Source organism: Phoxinus phoxinus (genome assembly GCF_949152265.1).
Source record: "Phoxinus phoxinus genome assembly, chromosome: 4".
NCBI classification, from domain to species: domain Eukaryota; kingdom Metazoa; phylum Chordata; class Actinopteri; order Cypriniformes; family Leuciscidae; genus Phoxinus; species Phoxinus phoxinus.
The window spans coordinates 44,255,533-44,263,032 of NC_136879.1; the positions used below are offsets into that span (position 1 = coordinate 44,255,533).

General features: G+C 40.7%; 1 protein-coding gene across 1 annotated transcript in view; it reads left to right on the plus strand.

The window, feature by feature from the left end:
- Positions 1 to 7,500, plus strand: part of pde2a (phosphodiesterase 2A) — a 143,704-nt gene that overhangs the window by 20,667 nt on the left and 115,537 nt on the right. The window lies entirely within an intron of this gene.

Here is a 7,500-nt window from a genome sequence, read left to right on the forward strand (position 1 = left end):
TGTGTGTGTGTGTGTGTGTGTGGTGTGTGTGTGTGTGTGTGTGGCGGCTCTAGGGTGTGTGATTGTTGCATTGATGCGTGTTTGCCAGTTGTGTGTGTGTGTGTGTGTGTGTGTGGCGGCTCTAGGGTGGGTGATTGTTGCGTGTTTGGCAGGTGTGTGTGTGTGTCTGTGTCTGTGTGTGTGTGTGTGTGTGTGTGTGTCTGTGTGTGTGTGTGTGTGTGTGTGTGTGTGTGTGTGTTTCCTCAGATAGATGTTAATTTCCATGTTGATCACTGGATTGGATGTTTTTGCACTTTGCAACTGGAGAAGAAAATTATCCACTAAATGTTAGTTTCATTCAAAATCAGTTTCAGTTTCTTCAGTCTTACTGAGAGTGTTCTGCAATTATCCAAAACATCCATTATAACATGAGGAATATCTCGAACTTAGTAAATTAATGAGATCAGATTTAGTGTGTGTTCCACTAAAAATCTGAAGCAGTACAACTGTTTTCAACATTGATACCACACACACACACACACACACACACACACACACACACACACACACACACACACTCTCTCTCTCTCTCTCTCTCTCTCTCTCTCTCTCTCTCGCTCTCTCTCTCTCTCTCTCTCTCTCTCTCTCTCTCTCACTCACTCACTCACACATACACACACACACACACACACACACACACACACACACATATGAAGAAGTAGCGTATGAATGCGTGTTCTGACATGTTGGTGTGAGAATCGTGTGTGTGTGTGTGTGTGAGATTAACTAGTCAAAATATTTGATTATTAAAGTACAGGAATTATGATATGATCAAAAACATAAATGTGCAATAATTAAATACATTTACTCATAGTAATCATAACAGACATTTCCTCTGATCAGTGATCAAGCTCATTAGTGGAACTATAGGCCGTTTATGGTTGCCAAGCAACATAATGTTCAAAGATCTTCTAGGAACGACTGAATAGTGCATTAATAGAGAATTCAGTTGGTGTGTGTGTTTCTATGTGTGTGTGTGTGTTTCTATTTGTGTGTGTGTGTGCGCGTGTGTGTGTTTCTATTTGTGTGTGTGTGTGCGCGTGTGTGTGTTTCTATTTGTGTGTGTGTGTGTGTGTCACGTGAGTGATTTAATCTTTTCTAGGATGTGAAAAATGCAAATATGAGCTGTCATGTCACTCCAGCAATGCATGTGGGAAAATGACTGTGTTATTAACACTTGTATGTTTCTGAGCGCAGTGGCTGCTTTCAAAACGCTTGATTTCATTTCCTTTTCCTGTCATTTGTCACAGGTGTGTGTGTGTGTGTGTGTGTGTGTGTGTGAGTCGAGTGATCTCACAGATCTGAAACAGCTGCTCACACACACATCCGTCAGCGTGAGAAGAATCTGTCGGCACACGCTTGTGTTCAGAAACACAGACTCACTTCATTAATACACGTCACTCCTTCATTCACAAACATCTCTCTCTCTCTCTCTCTCTCACACACACACACACACACACACACACACACACACACACACACACACACACACACACACACATCATTAGTTGATCAATAACTCGATCAGTGTGTGACGAGCTTCACTCTGTCTTTCATTCATCTCAGTTTTCCTCCTTTTCAAATCAACATCTGGGGGTTTTCTTTGTTTATGAACCTTCACATGTTGATTTATACGGCCTGAACAAACACTGACGGTGTGTGTGTCACACTGCAAATAATGACGTTCTTCCTCAGTTTCTCCGTTTCGTTTTCCTGCACAAATATCTCAACATTCTTAATCAAGAAGCAAAATGAGTGAAGATATTAAGTCTTGTTCACTTAAAAGTTAAGTGAGATTGAGCTTAAAACACAACAAAAATGGGGTAAAAAAAATAACATTGTTTTTCCTTTGAATGAAGTTTATTGACATTTTGACATTCAACTCACTCATAAAATTAAAAGCGTGCACAAAAATACAATAAAAAATTTACATTTTTATATTAAATATGTATTTTCCAAAACACATTTTACTCTAAAACTGTGAGAAAATCAAAGCCATAAATCTAAACAAGTTGTGTTCCAAATTTGAGGTTGATACCTCAAAAAAAATGAGCTTTGAGTGAGATTTCGTGTGGGCGCAATACCAAACATTTCCACCAGGTGAGTTTTTGTGTGCGTGTTCACATAGCAAGTGGCAAAACCTCTACCAAGTTTCGTATCATTCCGATGAGAAATTTTTTTAATACAAAAACCATTACTTTTTCTGGTTAAAAAAGCACCCAGCAGCACCAGAGGGTTATTAATTTTTCGATGTATGTACTGGGAAACCAGACAAAAACACTGAGTAATAAACTTGTGTTTGCTGATGTCACATGTACAATCTGTCTCGAAGCCAAACCAGTGGAGAATTGCAGATCTCGAGGGTCTATTTCTCTGATCTCTCTGTTTTTCAGCCTGAATAAGCTGAGACGATTCTCTCCATTCTCACTTCAGATGTGTGTGTGTGTGTGTGTGTGTGTGTGTGTTTTGCCTGATTCTCTGTGATCAGGCTTTATTTGTTCAGTTGTGCATCTTAAAACAACATCAGAGATTAAAGCTAAACGTTCGGTGTCGTTCTGCTCCAGATCAGCAATGTTTGCTCTGCTGTAATAATTCATCCTGAAGAAACACATCCACACAGATTCTGATCATGTCTTTCATTACAGACGTTAAGCATTCATGCATTTCATTATCATTTGTTTCTCTCAGAATAACTTTAATTAGGTATAATCTTTTATCCAAATCTACTTAGAAGGAAAATTGCAAGCAATTATTTTTTTTTTTATAACACAAATTACATTTATTTTTATTTATTCCGTTTTATATGTGCAATTTGTATTGCAAAATGTAAATTGTAAAAAAAATAGAGTAAATGAGTATTAACAAGATAAAATTTATTAAAAAGATCAAAATTGTATGTATATTTATTTAGCTTACAGTTTTATCCAAATTGAATTACATAGAAAATCACAAGCAAGTTGTCATAAGAAAAAATAAAATACGTTTTTAATATGCATTTTTATTGCAAAATAAGTATAACAAATGTAAAATATCTACATTTGAGTAAATTAGTATTAACAATATAAAAATGTATTAAGACAAAATTATATATTTGAATAACAAAATTTATTTATTTATGTATATTTATTCAGCTTTTTTATGTGCATTTGTATTGCCAAAGCAGTGCAAAATTAAGTAAATTAGTAATTAAATAAAATGAAATACTATAACATGACATACATTTATTTACATTTATTCAGTTCATTAATATGAATAATCTGAATACATTTTCTGCAATGTAATATAGTAATTATTGTAACTTTTGCCTGTTTTTGTTTGCCTAGCTACAGATGTGTGTCACAGGTACAGCTCATCCAATCAGAATTTAGAGTCGGGAACAATCTGTTTTATAATTAGAAATGAACTCAGATCAGCAGGTCAGAAATAAACAACTCTTTCTTTGTGTCTTTTTTTCCCAGAGACGCTGTTAGAGAGATGTGATTGAGCGTCTCCCTGACCGCTGATGGTTACTAAGCAACAACCACACGGAACAATTGCCGTTTATTTATTTTTTTGTGATTATTAATAAGTGAGTTGTTGAGGAGGAGATCTCTAAAGAAAACACAATTTAGACACTTTACTGCTCAAATAACACACATTTATTATACTGAATAATTCATTTTAGAGATAGAACACAAACACAAGCTGTGGATTTCTGCTGTTCACACAGTAGATGTGGATTCACTCTAAACATGTTTCTTGCTCATTTTTATGAGCTGGATTGATTTTCTGTGGCAATCACTTGTATTGAAGCCAGTCTATTGATCTGATCTTCTGTCTCCTCATCATCAGGAATGGTTTGGGCTGAACCACTGCGGTCTGTGATGGGGAGTCATTGAGGTTACATTAGTGCTGAAAGTTTTGGAGACACTGGGGTTTTTTCCAATAAAAGAGGAAATTAGAAAATTTTGGCTCCTCTCGTAGCATGAAATTCGTCCATAGAGCCTTTTGCGTGCAGTGTTTCAGTTTGGCTGACACACACACACACACACACACACACACACACACACACACACACACACACACACACTCACTCACACACTCGGTTCCCAGTTGCTTGATGTGATATAGAATTTCTACAGAATGGTCTTGATATTGTGCTTGTATCGTTTCTTTTGCCTGCCAGTGGCTCTGCGACCGTCCTTCAGCTGTGAGTACTGGATCTGTTTGGGGAGACGTGTGTTGGACATGCGGATGACATGGCCTGTCCATCAATGTTGGTACTGCATTATTGTAGTGGTTATGCTGGTCATGTTGGCTTCCCCAAGACACTGGTGTTGGTGCGTCCGTCCTCCCAGCTAATCCTCAGAATCTTTCGTAAGGACCTTTGATGGTACCAAACACTCTTGTCATTCAAATGAATGGCCAGAACACATTTTCTGTTTTTAGTTAAAACGGTGTCGTGTAAGCAGGCCCCTAAGTTAATAGCTAATGATCTTTGCAATGGAAGTGAATCAATCAAAACTAACTTTAGCTGGACAATCCTTTTATTCTAGAGCTGCTGTAAAGCCAAAACAATCTCTGTCACTTTAATTTCCTATTATCTCTGTAAAGCTGCTTTGAAACAATCTAGATAGTTAAAAGCGCTATATAAATGAAGGTGACTTGACTTGACTTGAATGAGGTGGAGTATGGCAGCAATGAAGATGCAAACAGGGTGGATCCGACAATGCATCCCTGTTTGACCTCAATTTCCACCGTGAAAGGCTCGGACTCAGAGCCGCTATTGCTGAGCACTGTGACCAACATGCCGTCATGTAGAATCCTTAGTATTCTGATATACTTGTCATGAAAGTCATATCTTCATAGTATGCTCCTGTCGGTCTACCATGTCAAAAGCCTTTTTCAGGTCTATAAAGGCCACATACAAAGGCTGTTGTTCACAGCATTTTTCCTGTAGTTGGTGTGCTGTGAATATAATGTCTGCTGTACATCTGGATGGGCAACACTGTGATTCTAGGGGAACTCCCTCAGACAGTGGTAGCAGTCGGTTTGCATGGACACAAGGAAGGACTTTTCCTGTTGTGGACTGTTGCACCCTTTCTTGAATATGATCACTATTAAGAGTGTCCCTGAGCTCTGAGGGAAGTTACTCTTTTTCAAGTAGGGCATGAATGTAATACAGGGCTGGGATCCCATCTGGACCGGCGGCCTTGTTGTTCTTCAGGCTCCTGATGGCGTCTTGAACCTCTGTTACAGTTGGAGGTTCCCCCATGTCTTCTCTGATGGGACTTTGGGGGATGTGTTTGGTTCTTGGAAGTGCTCCTTCCATCGGGTGTTAATGGACTCATTGTCCTTCAGCAGCTCCTGTCCGTTATTTTATGGTGCAGGGGGTTTAGGCTGTGGTAGCTTGGACCATAGATGGCCTTAGTAGCACTGAAAAGCCTCTGGTGTCACCCGAGTTCGCCAGTCTCTAGATTTCCACAGCCTTTTCTGTCCACCAAGAGTTCTTTAACTCCCTCACATATCTCTGGATATCCGCCTTGTCTATGGAGGGGCCACCCTTTTGTCCTTCACGTCACAGCAGTCCCTGGCTCATACAATGACATAGTCAATGAGATGCTACTGTTTGGAGTGGGGGTGTCTCCAATATGCCTTAAATTAGTTTCTGTCAGGACCACTATCATAAAATATGATTGACAATTAGCATACAGTTTGGATTGGCGGTATGGTTCCATCTGGGCAAGAACTCCTAGCCTAGCATGGATAAGAGCAGGGAGGGCAGCAATAATCCCCCTTGGTGTAAACAGAACAGAACCAACATGAATGTATGCAAATATATTTAATTCAAGATTTTAAAGTACAATATAATTAGAGAATTTATTCTGATTCAAGGGGAATCTGAATGCCAAATCCTGACTGATGAGAGGGAGAGCTGGGGATGGTGGAGGGTAATTCGCTCCTGAGAAACTCGATAGCTGCTGATTATACTGAAGGAGCTTATATGTACATGGTGATAGGCGTCGTATTCCTATAGGTAGATGTGGATCAGCTGAGAGTCAGCTGATGAGAGTTTGACTAACGTGACCTGCCAGAACTAACGCTACGCTTGATTGTTCTGGTGAATGAGGTCGTACTGAGCACACTTGCTGAGAAGCATAACTCCATTAATGTTGATATTCCCTATGCCTTCCTTTCCTATAGTGCCCTTCAAGGTGTTGATCCCTGCCATTGAAGTTTCCTAGGAGAATAATCTTATATTCCCTGGGGATTCTCAACAGTGTCTCGTCTAAGCAGGCGTGGAAGGTCTCTTAAGGTCTCTCTAAAGTAGGAGCATAGGTGCTCACAACTGTTTCTATCTGGTTGTTGGCAAGCACTAGACGGACTTCCCACAGGAAGTTCATATAGGTGGGAGATAATGGAAAATCCAACACCACAGATCCTGGGCTCATCGGCAACTTTTCTTTTCCAGAGGAAAGTGTAGCCACCCTTCTCCTCTTTCAGTTGTGTTTCGTCTGCTAGTCGGGTTTCAGAAAGGTTAGACAAAGTTCATAGTTATGTGTTTCTGGCAGCGAATGGTGATCCCTCTGGACACGGTAATCCAGTCAGGAGGTTTGAGGCGGAAAGGAGGGCACCTTTTCTAGGCCTTTCCTCACGTGAGGTGAGCTAGACTGAGTCTAGCACTCATTGCATAATGTGCCAGTTTAGGACTAGGAGCTTCTAGACCTCACAATCCTCCCCCTGTCGCCACTTTCTGGTCGACTTAGGACTTAAACCGGGATGTTAGGGTGGATTCCCAAATGGACACCGGTGCGTGATTTTGTTAAGCGTGAGGAGACTGGTGCCTGGACAGCCACCACATGGTACTTGACAGATCTGGGTCAGAATCCAGTGGCAAGTCGAAGATGCCCTTTTCCGCCTTCCCAGTCATTGCGATGCTCCCCGAAGGCCAGCCATCTTCCTCTGCCAGTTCCCCCGTTGAGGTCTCGGTTGGATCGCTCTTTGGGCGTTGCTCTTGGGATCACAGGACCACACAAGCCTCTCCACCACGACAAGGTGGCAATCCCTGGAGAGGTCACACACACACACACACACACACACACACACACACACACACACACACACACACACACACACACACACACACACACACACACACACAAACCTCTAACCCAACCCCTAAACCTATCCATCACACAAAACTTTCTGCATTTTACATTTTTAATAAACCTTTAATTACCAAATTTACAAATGAGGACATCCTCAAAGTGAGGTTTTCTGGAGATTGTCCCCAAAATATAGTTAAGTAGGCACACACACACACACACACACACACACACACTTGTGTGATGTTGTGCGGATTGAACTGAACTGATTCTGAAGGCTTCTGTGTGAAGATCCTGTATTATTGTTTCTGTAGATCAGCATATCCGCATTGTTCCAAACAGAGTCTCACTGTCGGTGTTTCCCGGGAATATCTTA